The sequence below is a fragment of the Bos taurus genome, chromosome 1, assembly GCF_002263795.3.
Source record: "Bos taurus isolate L1 Dominette 01449 registration number 42190680 breed Hereford chromosome 1, ARS-UCD2.0, whole genome shotgun sequence".
Taxonomy (NCBI): domain Eukaryota; kingdom Metazoa; phylum Chordata; class Mammalia; order Artiodactyla; family Bovidae; genus Bos; species Bos taurus.
This window is the reverse complement of record NC_037328.1, coordinates 79,034,800-79,051,231: the sequence shown is the minus strand read 5'-3', so window position 1 is coordinate 79,051,231 and position 16,432 is coordinate 79,034,800. Positions and strand designations below refer to the sequence as shown.

Below are 16,432 nucleotides of genomic sequence, written 5' to 3'. Positions count from 1 at the left end.
TTATGACCAACCTCGACAGCATATTAAAATGCAGAGACATTACTTTGTCAGCAAATGTCCATCTAATCAAGGCTATGGTTTTTCCAGTGGTCATGTATGGATGTGAGAGTTGGACTATAAAGAAAGCTGAGCATCGAAGAATTGATGCTTTTGAACTGTGGTGTTGGAGAAGACTCTTGAGAGTCCCTTGGACTGCAAGGAGATGCAACCAGTCCATCCTAAAGGAGATAAGTCCTGGGTGTTCATTGGAAGGACTGATGTTGAAGCTGAAACTCCAGTACTTTAGCTACCTGATGCGAAGAGCTGACTCATTGGAAAAGACCCTGATGCTGGGAAAGATTGAGGGCAGGAGGAGAAGGGGACGACAGAGGATGAGATGGTTGGATGGCATCACCGACTCGATGGACATGGGTTTGGGTGAACTCTGGGAGTTGGTGATGGACAGGGAGGCCTGGCGTGCTGTGGTTCATGGGGTCGCAGAGTCGGACACGACTGAGTGACTGAACTGAACTGAACTGAACATCCTCTGAAATTCTATAGTTTTCAATTCTTTTCTTGAAAGACGAACAGGTTTGCATATAGACATAATAAAGAAGACAGTTCTGAGGATGTGGATGTAAGACTAAATCTATAAACTTGATTTTGGTGTTTGACAGGATGGGGTTTTCCTCATGTGCAGCTGTGTGTTTGTATTTCACTTAACTTGAGTCTTAATCAGCTTGATTCAAAAGACACAAAGTTCCCATCTACAAGGTGCATCTTATGGAGGCAGACAAACCAATGAAATATAATAACAACTCTCATCAAACTTTTGTAAGCTCTAGAAAGCCAGAAAAACACAGTTATTGTAATATATTTTGCCAGACCAGCTGTTATGATCACAAGTGGGCCTGAAATAGTCATGACTTTTGAAGACACAGCAAATTTATTTTAGTTCTTAAATTTTCCATAGATTTGAAAGCTTATCCCCTTTCTTTTTATCTTGCTAAACTGTAACATTGCTAATAACATTCTGGAAATTATTAATTAGTAATGTTTTGACATAACTAGGAATGAAGATAGAAACTGGGTAAAAGAGGCTCTGTCATAGGACCTGCCTTACATGATCTTATTCTCACTTTCCATCTTCATTTTATTCTCACAGCATTTATTAGTTGCCTACTGTCTACCAGGCACTGGTATATGGGAAGGATATACTAGAACAGGGGTCAGCAAACTTTTCTGTAAAGGAACAGGTGGTAAATACCCCTGTGGTCCATGTGGTCTTTTTGCAGCTTTTCATTTACACAGTCAATGTGTAAAACACTCAACTCTCCCATAGACAGCATGTAAACAACTGAGTGTGACCAAGTTTGAAATAAAACGTTTTACAGAAACATGCAGTGAGCCATATTTGGCCTATGGGCCACAGTTTGCCAACTCTGGTATTAGAATGCCTATGAAATAGTGAACTTTGTCTTGCTCATTGCCCTGTCACCAATGCCTGGAACAGTGCCTGGCATATGGTTGATGCTCAATAAATATTTATTGAGTAAATGAAGTAATGAATGAATGGCTGAGACTCACTCTGTCATCTCTAGGAGTTCATAACCCAAGAGAGGAGTCAAGAAATATATGTATAAGAGTAGTGGAATCAGGTGGTGTTTACACTGGATCCTGAAGAATAGGTAAATGCATGCTACCAGCCAGAGATGGTGAGAAGCATGCTGCAGGGAGAAGAAACATACAACATAGACAAGAAGCAGGACATTTGTGATGAATACTGAGTAGTTTAGATACTCTGTAATAGGATTTCCCTGGCCTGCTTGTTGATCAAAATCACTTGTTATTAATAATATAGGTTTCATATAAGGCAAGTTTGGCCAATATTTGTTTATGAATAAAGGTTTGCCAGGAAGTAGTTTTTTGGGTGTTGACATGGGAAAGGTATACTGGGATCATTTCTGATGGGAAATGAACTTTCATTTTTCTTTCCAGAAGAACCAATATTGACTGATGGTAGCTGGACCTAGAATTATCCTCTACTTTCTGTCCGTAGAATGGAGGGGGAACTCTGGTAGATATCCACCATGCTTGTGTGTCCAGCTTCATATGTCCCCTATTGATGTTATAGGAGTACTCCGGCCTTTATAATGGAATGACATGCAGTTCAGTCCGTTATGTAAATTATAGTGAGACTATCAAATTCTGCATAGCTACTAGATTTGTTGCTTTTGAATTCTTGAGTGGCAGACATCTGAAAAGGCAAATTTATTCAAATAGCACAGTAGAGAACTTGCTTTCTCTTGCTGTAACTTCAGCTGAGAAGGCCATTTTAATTGAATGCCCAGTTTTGTAGACTATGACCACTGGGAGGGCCGTATGTCTCTTTAATGATGGGGAAACAACTAAAACATAGACAGTTTCTTGCTTAAGTTCTATCACAAAATTACTGGCAGAACCAGGAGTAATGCAAATATCAAATTATTCAATTTAATTTTCTTGTCACAGTGCCATGCCACATTATCTATAAAGGTCCTAATTTGCATAATTTCTCTTCCCCATGAATCTCATAGCCTTTTGCCTATACCTGTTCAGTGCTGCTAATCATCAAGTTATCTCTTAATATCTTCTCTTGAACCCGTATCTCACTGTTACCCCAAATAAAGACTGAGCTCTGTTTCCCTGGAGAGCTTAACATATTTCCTGGCACTTTAGCATGTATTCAGCAAGTAATTGTAGACTTGAAATATCTTGAGCATCTTTTCCTTTCTTGTATGTTTTGATTCAAGTTTCTGTGTAGTTATATTGTCAGGAAAGTCAGACTTCTCCAGAATTGCTAAAATACAAAGATATTTTCTCTTAAATTTTCTTTTAAAAAAAAGTTGAGTTTCCTATTATAGCTGAGACCTTTCTTAACAGCTCTTTTGATAGTTAAATGTCAGCAACTTCAAAAAAGAAATGTCAGTAAATTATCAGAGAAAGAAATTGCATATTTATTTGGGTATATATATTTTAATTGACCACTTAAAATAAAAGATTATAGCAAACTCCTGAGAAATTTCATATCTTTCGTATTTCTCTCAACTGCCAAAACTTTTTTGCTTGTATATCTTAGGAGACTTAATTTTTATTTCTTCTGCATTATGATTATATATGTATATTTGTCTCTCCCAGTAGATGGTGAGCATCTTGAGTCAAAGCTTTAACAAAATTAATCTCTGCATCTTCACAAAGCCTGATCTGTAGGTTCTCACACTCCAGATACATTTATTTAAAGAAACATGGATAGAAAATGATCAATCTTATCTTCACCCATTCATTTAATTCGCTCTTATTTTGCATCTGACTTTGTGCCATGCTTTGTGCTTAATATTGGTGGTAAGGCTGGATTGGGAGATCATAGAAAAGTGAATAAAAGATAGTTCTCTCTCTCAGGGAATTCTAGTTTGATGGGAATGTTGGCAAATAACACATAAATATAGTATGATGGAATCTGCAGCCAGGTTAATTCTGACAGGGTGAATCAAGGGAGGCTTTAGCAAAGAGAAAGTATTTGAGATGAAACTGGATGTGTCTCGCTCTTGCATTTTGTGTTCAGTTGCTTCCATCCTGTTTGACTCTTTTTGTGACCCTTTAGACTATAGCCTGCCAGGCTTCTCTGTACGTGGGATTCTTCAGGCAAGAATACTGGAGTGGGTTGCCGTGCCCTCCTCCAAGGGATCTTTCCAACCCAGGAATTGAACCTGTGTCTCCTGCATTGCAGGCAGGTTCTTTACCCAGTGAGCCACCACTGGTTTTGATCCTTGTCAACACAACACATACAAACACACACACATACACACAGTGTGATGGCTGTTGTTTTTCTTTTCTTTTTTTTTGCAATCTGGCTGTAGATTTAAGAGTAGTACTATCTTTATATGGGACAAAAGGTAGAGAGGAGCAGGTTTTATTGTGTAACCTGCAGGTTTCTCAAAGTCCAAAAGACAGAGATGTCCTTCGTCATCCGTGGTATGGACAGTAAGGACATTGGCCAGAGAGAGGTTATCCTTTCTAATGGTATTCTTTCCAAGAATTTTTCCATCTAGTTTTTGTTCTTCCTGATAGTTAAATTACACTAAATCATTCCCTAGGTGAAGGGCACATTGCGTGTTGGAAGAAATTTCGGCTTTGACGTCATAAGGTTCTGATTCCATACCTAACTTGGCCATCTATTATTGATGTGACCCAAGACTGTTTCCTATCCTTTCCAAGGTTCAGTTTCCTCATCTTGAAAATGGTCGTAATGGAAAGTACTCTCCAGAGTTGTGGGATTAAAGGAGCTAATGTTTGCCAGGCTCTTATTTCAGTGCACAGAATATGAGAAGACACTAGCCTACAGAGCCAGGTGAATCATGTAAAAGAGGGAGCCAATGATGTTAAATTTTCATGCTTTTGATGCATACCCTTGTTTTGACAGAGTTCAGTGGCAGAGATCCTTGACTTCCAGAAAGAAATGCTTCCAGTCCCTTTGCTTGAAACACAAAGCCCTTTTATCTAGTTTTACTTTTCCCACCTTAGAATCTTAGGTACTGGACACACTTTGTTTTCCTTTTTATTGTAGGGAAGACAGCCATGCAAGCAGGCCACTGGCCACTGGCCACTGGCCTTTAGCCACAATCTGAGCATGTATCTTTGGGAGAGAACTTGTGTGTGGTTGGGGACTTGGAGAACTTGAGGGGGATGTCTCTGAGAAGGGTGGCAGCTGTCTGGACTGCTCAGTTATTGCACATAGGAATGCAGGATCAGATTTTTTTTTAACGTGAAGTGTTTAGGTTTTCAATTGTTGGCAACTGATTCAAATATTTTAAAATATGGCAAGAGACACTTCCTTATGGAAGGAGAAAAAAGCCACTTACGATCTCACTCTGTAACATCAACTTTGGCTGAAAACAATGACAACAGCAAAGTGCTTGAAAAGTCCACACTGTACCTGGCAAACAGAACCCATCTAAGGACCAGCTTTGACCTCCCGCCCTCCAGTTTGCATCTTCTATGCGTATTTTTAACCAATAAATATAACAGTAAGTAATGGCTAACACTTCCTGAGTCTTTTCCATGTTCTAGGTGCTCTTCTATTAACTTTGCATGTATCATTTAATTCTTATAATAAATCAGAGGTATTCTTATTGTTGGGGCTTGCCAGATGGCACAGTGGTAAAGAATCCACCTGCCGATGCAGGAGATGCAAGAGACCCTGGTTTGATCCTTGGGTCAGGAAGACTCCTTGGATTAGGAAATGACAACCCACTCCAGTATTGTTGTCTGGAAAATTCCATGGACAGAGAAGCATGGTAGGCTACACTGCTTGGGGCCACAAAGGGTCGGACATGACCGAGTGACTCAGCACTCTTACTATTATTATCCCAATTTGTAGCTAAGAACACTGAGGCTCAGAGAGATTAAGTATCTTTCCTAAGATCACACAGATCATATGTAAGAGGTATTTTTTTTTTTTAAGCTTCAGATCAGTGATAGAGGTAGAAGCAATATAGATAACAGCTTCTTTCTCCACATCAAGCATTCTGTACCCTGTTTTAATTTTCTTTAGACATTAATTACTCTCTGAAAATTATATGTTCATTTACCTCTTTGTGAATATTTTGCCTTCACTATTGGGATGTCAGCTCCATGAGTTCATGAATTTAATTGGGTTTTGGTTTTGTTTGTTTTTTGCTATATCCCCACTATCTAGATTACTATCTGACACATTGTAGGTACTCAGGAAAAATTAATTTGAATGGATCATTGCAGGGTATTTACATTCTAGTGAAGAAGACAGATAATACCTACTTGGTTCTATGAGAGAAGCTGAAAACAGGGATGGCCATGCTGACTTCATTAAAACTTGGAATACTGTTGTTTATCTCTTAGACATTGTTAGGATAAATTGTCTTGACACATTGCGAATAGACTGTGGGGCATTTTGCTCATGTGCTGTGTTGGACTGGATCCCTTTTGTGCTGTGTGTGTGGGTATGTAAGTAAGTGTAAACTGAGTCACAGATAACCCTTACTTTGCCCTTTTTGGGTATAGTTTCTTAGTGAGATAGCTAGGGATTACAAGCAGGGCATTCTAAAGTTTGTTACCCGAAGAACAGTCCATAGAACAGGTTCATGATTGTTGGTAGACGTTTACCTAGTCTACAGGGAATTCGCATATACTCTTCTCTTTCTAGGAAAGCCAACTTCTATAGGTCACTCTGCCCCCACCATCTGTAAGCAGTAGTTCTCAGCCTTTATTCCTCACAGACTCATATGCTAGATAATGTTCCTGTGATAATTATACCATGAGCTGTTATCAAGGGAAGGCAGGCTGAGGTTACATGGAATAACTAGAGACCTAACTATAACTTTGCCTCTTGTTCTTCCCCTTAAGAAAGTCATTGGGAGTATGCTTGATAGTATCGTAGGGATTACCTTGATAGAGCACTAGTTTCTAAATAAAAACAATTTATTTGGAACTTTAGGATTTTAACAGTGACAAGTAACTTGCTTGTGACATCCGACAACAGATGGACCCTGGTGATAGTGAAAATACTTAAATTTCTGGAATGGCCTGGACACTCAACCTTCAAAAGCGACCGTGACAGAAAGAGTTATGCTGTCAAGTACAGCTTTGCTGATGGAATCAGAGCCTGTCAAGATGAAGATGAAGCAGCTTAAATCCAGCAATGGGCAAGGGATTGAGGGAGATTCTGAGCTTCTCTTAACAGGAAGTGGAAGAGAGAGTGGAAGAGCTCTTGTTTCCCAAAGATAAAACTTGGCTTGAGTACCTGCTCTTGCTAGTTCTTGCTGTGGGCTTCTGGGCAGTTCACTTGCCCTTTCTGAGACTAAGTTTCTTCTAATAAAAGTGGAGCTGAGTTAGAAAAGGAGTCTTAATATGGAAAAATGTTAGTTTCTCAGTTGTATCTGACTCTTTGCGACTCCATGGACTGTAGCTCGCCAGGCTCCTCTGTCCTTGGAATTCTCCAGGAAAGGATAGTGGATAGGTTGCCATTCCCTTCTTCAGGGCATTTTCCCGACCGGTTGCAGGCAGATTCTTAACTGTCAGAGCCGCCAGAGAAGCCCCAATATGGAGTGCTGCTGCTGCTGCTGCTGCTAAGTCGCTTCAGTGTCTGACTCTGTGCGACCCCATAGATGGCAGCTCCCTGGCTCCCCCGTCCCTGGGATTCTCCAGGCAAGAACACTGGAGTGGGTTGCCATTTCCTTCTCCAATGCATGAAACTGAAAAGTGAAAGTCAAGTCGTGCAGTCATATCTGACCCTTAGCGACCCCATGGACTGCAGCCTTCCAGGCACCCGGTCCATGGGATTTTCCAGGCAAGAGTACTGGAGTGGGGTGCCATTGCCTTCTCCGAATATGAAGTGAGGGAGAGTAATTTTGGCGCCCCCTATTTCCCAGGCATAATTGGATGGTTAAGTTCATGTGAAAGAACTTAGTGAGATAAAGCAGTACAACCAAGGTAAGGATGATGATGAAGGGAATGGTGACAGCAGTGGTTTTTCTCCTCTTGTAGATGATATGCCCCTGCTTTTTCTGTGCAAATGTAGTCAAAAGTGAAGGCTGAGAGGACTTTGGGGGAAAGCCAAGAAAAGTAAGGCGGGACTGGACTTTCTTCTGTGCTTCTCCAGAAGAGTTATACTCTGTGAAGTCTGAAGATACAAATTGGTCTATCTGTTTCACAGTTGAGATTGTTTAATGCAATAAACTGGGTCTGAATAGGCTCATGGCTGCTATAATATTCATGAAAAGTGCCATGTCTTAGGTGGCCTGGTTGTTTTGAAAATGGGCTGATTTTGACAAAGGGGAAAAAATTGGGATTCGTTTACTGTAAGTTGCAAGTAAGAAACAACAGAAAGTTGAATATTAGAAGAACTTGGCTATCGCAAAAACCACACACTTTCACATCAGTAAAACATGGAGTTCTGATCTGAGTGGAATGTGAAACTCCTTGTAGACCACAGAGAGTAAAAAGGAGTACTTTTGTTTCATTATTAATACCATTGTCCTTATTTCTCTAAATGAGAATTGATAATAACCATAATAGAATCTTTCTCAAAGACCCAACACAGAAAGAAAAAATAAAACGAAATAAACAAACAAAAACCTCACCACCACCATCACCACTAACAAACCCCAGTGTGCTGAAGATGCATGGTCTCTAAGTAGCCATTGTTAAGTCATCATGTTCTAGGGGAAAGGGGCTGCATTTCTTTTTTTTTTTCTCTTTTTTTCCCTTTTCTGGCAGACTGGCCAATTTGGCCTTCTGTAACACTGGAAGAAGGCCAGTTTTGTCCTCTAAAGTGCATGGGCATTTGACACAGATGATTTTGTGTGTATTGGTACTATTCACGTTCACGAAGAAAGAGAGACCAGGGATGCTGGATTGAAGGGTGTGCTTTCGAGTAGAAAGGGAGCTCTTTGGAGATAAAACAGGTGTCCTTTAAAAATCACAGGCTGGTGGAGTTGAGGGAAAGAGGCCCATTTCTTGCTGACACATGACATGTGGTGGAAAATCCATGGAATGGAGGTCAATAGTCTTGAGTGTTCATCCCCTGGGGCTGCCACTTAACCACAGCTGAGCTCTCTTCATTTCTCACCGAAATGGGGACCTCGAAATGGATATTTTCCAGTCATTCTCCTGACTAGTATTTAAAATTGGTGACTATTTATTCAACTCTTGCTTCATGGGGAGTTGGGGTGTAGTGGCCATGAGAAGAGAAGCTGAGGCCAGGGGATGGGGGTGGGTATTGGATTGAATGAATGTGGTTGAGCAAAACAGCACTAGAACAATTATTATTTTTATTGTTATTATTAATTCAAGAACAATCTTTGTAGTACAAAGAGTACATTTATTGAACATACAATCCTTGCCAGACCTTCGGCTAAGGCCTTTATACTTGTTATCTTATTTAATTTTCACCACAACTCTGTTGAGGTGTGAATTTTAGCTTTCTGTTTCACAGCTGTAGAAACTGAGGTATTGCAAGAATAAAGAACTTCCCCAAAGTCAAAGCTATTAAGTAGCTGCTTTAGGGTTCAAACTCTGACACCTCTATTGTTCTCGTTTGCCTCTGCCAGATTCAGTTGCAGAGTTGGAAGGTTGCGCGTCATCTAGCAGGCTTCCTTCCTCTCCATTTGAAGTTCTCATTGATGCATTGTTAGTCTGACTTTCTTTAAAGGAAACTAAAAACTAATTTGAGTGATCAATGCAACAATATAGTGCACAATTAAAAAGTTACATAAATGCATATAATGAAAAGCAAATCGTTGTCTTAAGGTCTCATCTCTTTGACTCCACCAAGAGGCAAACACTGTTATCAGTTCCTGTGTCTAGAAATAAACTGGGTACAGATAAACATATATGCATTTATATTGTTTTATATCCCAGTATATATAGAATATTTACACAAAAGGGAGCATACTATGCAGATTATTTGGCACCTTGCTTTTTCATGTAATACATCTAGATGACCATTTCTGTATCAGTATCTTATAGATTTAATTTACATTTCTATTGTTTAGTAATTTGGGACATTTCACATAGGCCATCCCCACTGTATTTCCTTTTCTTGAACTGCCTTTGCCTCACTTTCTATTGGGTTGTTGGATTTTTGCCTATTGATTTATTATGTTAAGTGTTCATTTTGAACCCTTAGTCTGTGATGCTGCTGCTGCTGCTAAGTCGCTTCAGTCGTGTCCGACTCTGTGCGACCCCATAGACGGCAGGAGTCGCTTCAGTCGTGTCCGACTCTGTGCGACCCCATAGACGGCAGCCCACCAGGCCCCGCCGTCCCTGGAATTCTCCAGGCAAGAACACTGGAGTGGGTTGCCATGATAGGAGGAGCAAAAGCCTGCCGTTTTGTATTTGTCTTTTTAACTTGCAGATCAGAATTTTAAATATATGTATATAGTCAGTTCTATCTTTTGGTTTTATGGTTTTTAGGTTTTGTGTAGAACTTCAAACTGCCTTTTCCACTTATTTTTAAAAATCTTCTAGTTTTCCTTCTAGTTGTTTCATCTGCTCTCTCTCTCTCTGTCTGTCTTTCATCACCAACTCATTGAAATTACATTTTGATAAAAGATGTGAGGTAGGGATCCATTTTTATATTTTTTTCAGATCCACCTGTCCAAAAGCTATTTATTGAATTGTCTATCTTTTTTTACACTGATATGAAAAGCCACCTTTATTATATATCAAATTCTTTAATGCTTAACTGCTTAAATGTTTAATACTTAGGAATTTCCCTCATTTGGGGGGGTCTTCTGTTCCATTCATCTGTCATTTCATGCATCATTATCAATTACTGTACCTGTATAATGTTTTATTTTCTAATGTGCTACTTCACTCTCATTAAAGCCTTTTTCCCCAAGTTTTTGTCTTTTGTCATTTGTTTATTTTTCCATGAACTTTAGAATGAACTTGTTCAGTTCTAAAAATAATGTCCGGTTGACATTTTCATGGGAATTGCCCTAAATTTATTCATTAGCATCGTACATTATGCATTATAAAGATGTTATTTCCTGTTCTTAGAACACTATGCCTTTCCATTTGTTGAAGTCTTTTATTGTCCCAAAGAGCATTTAAATTTTTCATGTATACCATGCATGTTTCTTCTAGGTTTGTTTTCCTAGGTATTTTCTGTTTGTCCTAGTTAATGAAATTATTACTTATACCATCTAGCTAGTTGTGTGTGTGTGTGTGTGTGTAGCCTCTTGATTTCAGTACTTTTTTGTACCCAGCCACTTTACTCAATTCTTTCATTGGTTGAAAAATTGAATTTTTTCTAGTTTCGAGTTATGTAATCATATCATCTGCCAATAATTTACCTTCTTCTTTCTAATTTTTATAACTCTTATAGTTTTTTTTCTAATAATACTGTTCATCCTTATTCTGAGAATGTTTTCTTATTTTTGTTTGTTTAAGTTGAGGCTGGTTGTTAAATGTTTGTCTAATACTTTTTTGGAAACTATGGAAATAACCACACATTGTCTCCTTTTATCTATTCTAAGAAAAGAGATTTTGTCTTTTTTATCCTATAAATTTGATGAATATACAAATGCATTTTTCAAACAGGAAACCATGCTACTGTTTTTGGAGTAACATCCACTTGCTAATAGTTTGTGTACTATTTATTTTATTTTTAGTGTTTTTAGAATCTGGAGCTCGATTTATTAACAATTTTGCAGTTTTCCTAAGTGAGATGATTTGAAATTATGTTTTTGTGTATGTGTGTCTATTTGCAAAGTGAGATTCTATTGTTAGTGTTATGCATATTCAGTTCCGTTCAATTCAGCTGCTCAGTCCTGTCCGACTCTTTGTGACCCCATGGACTGTAGTATGACAGTCTTCCCTGTCCATCACCAACTCCCAGAGCTCGCTCAAACTCATGTCCATCGAGTCAGTGATGCCATCCAACCGTCTCATCCTCTGTCGTCACCTTCTCCTCCTGCCCTCAATCTTTCCCAGTGTTTGGGTCTTTTCCAATGAATTCAACTTTGCATCAGGTAGCCAAAATATTGGAGTTTCAGCTTCAGCATCAGTCCTTCCATTGAGTATTTAGGACTGATCTCCTCCAGGATGGACTGGTTGGATCTCCTTGCGGTCCAAGGGACTCTCAAGAGTCTTCTCCAACACCACAGTTCAAAAGCATCAATTCTTCAGCACTCAGCTTTCTTTATAGTCCAACTCTCACATCTATACATGACTACTGGGAAAAACATAGCTTTGACTAGACGGACCTTTGTAAAAGGCAAAGTAGTGTCTCTGCATTTTAATATGCTGTCTAGGTTGATCATAGCTTTTCTTCAAAGGAGCAAGTGTATTTTAATTTCATGGCTCCTGTCCCCATCTGCAGTGATTTTGGAGCCCAAGAAAATAAAGTCTGTCACTGTTTTCCATTGTTTCTCCAATCTATTTACCATGAAGTGATGGGACCAGATGCCATGATCTTAGTTTTCTGAATGTTGTGTTTTAAGCCAACTTTTGCACTCTCCTCTTTCACTTTCATCAAGAGGTTCTTTAGTTCTTCTTCACTTTCTGCCATAAGGGTGGTGTCATCTTCATATCTGAGGTTATTGATATTTCTCCCAGCAATCTTGATTCCAGCTTGTGCTTCATCCAGCCCAGCATTTCACATGATGTACTCTGCGTATAAGTTAAATAAGCAATGTGACAATATACAGCTTTGACGTACTCCTTTCCTTATTTGGAACCTGTCTGTTGTTCCATGCCTGGTTCTAACTGTTGCTTGTTGACCTGTATACAGATTTCTCAGGAGGCGGTAAGGTGGTCTGGTATTCCCATCTCTTGAAGAATTTTCCATGGTTTGTTGTGATCCACACAGTCAAAAGCTTTGGCGTAGTCAGTAAAGCAGAAGTAGATGTTTTTCTGGAATCCGCTTGCTTTTTCGATGATCCAGCGGATGTTGGCAATTTGTTCTCTGGTTCCTCTGCCTTTTCTAAAACCAGCTTGAACATCTGGAAGTTCACGGTTCACGTACTGTTGATGCCTGGCTTGGAGAATTTTGAGCATTATTAAGTCATCATGAAAATAATTTGGAAGCTTTTCTTTGTTCCTTTTTGAAATAGTTTAAATAATGTTTAGATGTTATATTCCTTAAAGGTTTGAAATAATTCCTCTGTGAAACTGCCTTGTTCTGTTGCCTTGTTTGGAGGGTGTTGTTTGTTTGTTTGTTTGCTTTTAAGTAATTTTTTATTTCTTCTATAGTAACTGGACTGATTTTCATTTATATCTTTTCAGTTGGCACTTTTGTTAATTGTATTTTAGGAAAGTCACCTATTTCTAATTGATTTGCATGGAGTTAAATGATTTCTTGTAATAATTTTCATTTCCTCTCTGCATATGGTTATTTCCACATTATTATTTAAAGTTTTGTGGTTTTGTCCTCCAGTTCCCTGCTTGCTACCCTCTTTTTGATTAGTTTAGCAAAAGTCATAATGTATTCAAAAAACAGTTCTTATATTTTTTAAAACTTTTTTTTTGTATTGAGTTATAGCTGATTAGAAAACACTGTTGTGATTAGGTTACACAATGTTGTTTTCAGGTGAACAGGGAAGGAACTCAGCCTCCTATACATGTATCCATTTTCTCCGAAACTTTCCTCCCATCCAGGCTGCCACATAACATTAAGCAAAGTTCTGTGTGCTATACAGTAGGTCCTTGTTTGTTACCCATTTTAAATGTAGCAGTGTGTACATGTCTATCCCAAACTCCCTAACTGTTCTTTCCCCCATCTTTACCTGGGATTTTGATTTAGTTATTTTGCTATGTACAGGTTTCTATAATGCAAGAACCAATTATAATTTAAACCTCATGAGGATAGGAGGTTGTTTATTCTTTTCGAACCTGCCATAGTGCCTCTCGCATAACAAATGCTTAAGAAACATTTTTGAATGTATAAATAACCCTATGAAATAATTATGGAATTTATCGCCAGTTCTCTCCTATTGCTACAGTTCATCTCTACAATCTTTGGACATTCTCTCTTGGTGTCTACTAATGTGGAGGCATAAGAAAGTATTAGACATGCTTCCCATTCCATTTACAGAGAATATTATTAATAGATTTATTTTTAAAGCCTACCAATGTAATTTTCCCTGAATAAAATAAACCTGAGTATAAAAAGATTTTTGTAAAAATTAGCTCCGAGAAAATCTATTTGAGTAGAATCCAAATGTGAGAGCTAATGAACTATCAGAGATCATGCCCATGATTTTTGTGGACTTCGTCCCTTTGCTTAAGCTAAATCTTACACACAGGCCCGAGTCCAGGATGTAAAATGATGAAACAGACCTGCCGTAGTAGTGGGAGGGCACAGGGCCAGGGGAAGCCCAGAGCCCTCCTGTTGGCTGCCTTCGCTCCTGACCTCCTTCCATGTCTCGTTTGAAAACCATAGTTTAAGTTAAAAAACTCAATTGTCAGATGAGAATGAAAACAAAAATGCAAAGAAGGCAAATGATTCATTCAAAGTTGCTCAGTGAATTAGAGGCACAATGTGGGACTACAACTCCTGCCTTCTGTCTCTGCATTTAGTGGTATTTCCAGGCTCCCAGGAAGCCTTCTGTACTTTGTACCAGTGTGTCCTTGTTAATGGTCCTGATATTTGATGACCTCCCTCAGCAGGCCCAACAGTCCTTGTTAGGTTAGACTGTTTATTTGCTGATCCCAGAGGGGAAAGCTGTGATTCAGACTCCAAGGTCTAAGAATTGCAAACTTAGTTTATAGTCTCCTGATGAAACTTCTAATCTGCGTGCCAATGGTGTTTCTGCTGCATGGACACCTGCCCACACAGCATGATTAGAAATTATAATGATGACGACGATGAGTCTTCCAGGACACCCACGTTCTTTGCAAGATATTTCTGTTAATCGTCTCTACCAGAATCATTTGGAGAACTTTTTTCTTTGAGGTTCCCCTCTACTTCTAAATCAACAAAAAATGCTGGTCTAATTCTGGTGAAGGTTAAGATTTGTCCTCACCATCCTGGTGTGTAATTTGTTGTGCAGGGAATCCTAGAACCTTGAGTGTGTGAAGTGATAGAAAGCGCCCTGAGCCACATATAAGGAGATTTGGGTCCCAGTTTTAACAGTGCCAAAAATTTCCTGTGAGCCGTTAGTAGAGGTTACTTCTCATCTCTGCCATTACACTTCTACTCTGTTAAATGGGCATCCAATTCTCTTATGCCTCTTTACTAGGATAACACTTGGTGGTGTTAGTCGCTCAGTCGTGTCTGACTCTTTTGTGACCCCCATGGACTGTAGCCCACCTGGCTTCTCTGTCCATGGGATTTCCCAGGCAAGAATACTGGAGTGGTTGCCATTTCCTACTCCAGGGGATCTTCCCAACCCAGGGATTGAACCCACATCTACTGTGGCTCCTGCGTTGGCAGGCAGATTCTTTACCAGTGAGCCACCTGGGAAGCCCCCTTTACTAGGATGGTGGGAATCAGATGAGGTTAATGAGTAAGGAAATGTTTCATTCACTCTACGCTGTAAATTGAGGGGGTTATCGTTGAAGTTACTTTTTCATTGATGATAGTTTAGTCTGTTAAGGTTATATTTAGTGTTACACAGTCAAACACTCGGTTTGAGAGTTGGGAAGGCAGGTTGATGTATTTATCCAACATTGGGGATGGTTAGGGCAGATAAAGGGCCAAAATACTGTGTGAAATGTTGTAGGATACAGGCTCTACCTTGAACCAGGATGAAATGCTGCTTTGAGGAGATGGTGCCCGGGGAGAAAAGAGATGATCCCAAGAACTGGGAGTCTCAATGGAAAAGCAAAAATTAGAGGTCGGAGAATTGGAGGCTTGAGTTCAGGATGTGTGGTAGTGAAGAGGTGACCTACAGATGAGAGGGACAACTGGAGAAATGCCAGCACTGGCTTTGGACTCTGTAGCTGGAGTGTAAGAGGGCAGCTAGTCACAGAGAGGTTGCCAGGAAAAGAGCATCCCCAGAGAAGAGCTATCCTCAGTAAGGCCCTCCACATGCCCCCACCACCACACCTACCCCAGGAGTTTAGAAGGGATTCCAGAGTTCCTTAGGGCCAGGGAAGGCCTTGTCCTCTTTGTCTCTGAGTGAAGTGAAAGTGTTAGGTGCTCAGTGGTGTCTGACTCTTGACACCATGGACTGTAGCCCGCCAAGCCCCTCTGTCCTTGGAATTCTCCAGGCAAGAATACTAGAGTGGATTGCCACTCGCATCTCCAAGGGATCTTCCCAACCAAGGGAATGAACCCAGGTCTCCTGTGTTGTGGGCATATTCTTTACCATCTAAGTCACCAGGGAACAGACTCTATCCTGCCATTAGTGTGGCATTTTGTTCACAGCACTTACCTTTGGAAAAAAATCATTTAATTCAAGGTTAAATATCCGAAGGAATGTTTAGGAGGGGTTCTGACAGGAAAGAGCTGATTTGTGTAATTCCATTTCTCTTTTAGCTTCACTGTTTCCTCATCCAAAATGTGTTGGGCTCCATAACTTGGTTTCTATAACACTCACTATCTTTGTTGAAGGGAAAACATTTTTCTAAAACTAGGGATAAAAAAAATTCTCAGTGAATATGTTGATATTTCTGTTACAGTGCTGAGGCTTTGAGAAGGAGTAAAATGTTTCCAAAAGTCCTTTTCCTTTAATAAAGGACTTCAGCTTACTTACCAGACTCAGACAGTCTTAGCTTTTATTCTAGTTCTTTCTCTCTCTCCACCTCTCCCTCTCCCTCCCTCCCTCCCTCCCTTCATCCACTCACTCACTCACCCACCCACCTAACCTAGCTACCTACCTGTCTATGGAATATGGTAGAATTAGTTTCTCTTATGTTTTAGGCTTTGGTTGGTTTGGTGAGCCAAATCAACTGAGTTGAAGAAAAACTGACTTTTGGAAAAAAAAAAAAA

At 39.6% G+C, this 16,432-nt stretch overlaps 1 protein-coding gene across 10 annotated transcripts in view; it reads left to right on the top strand.

Moving 5' to 3' along the window:
* Positions 1-16,432, top strand: part of LPP (LIM domain containing preferred translocation partner in lipoma) — a 757,855-nt gene that overhangs the window by 142,795 nt on the left and 598,628 nt on the right. The window lies entirely within an intron of this gene.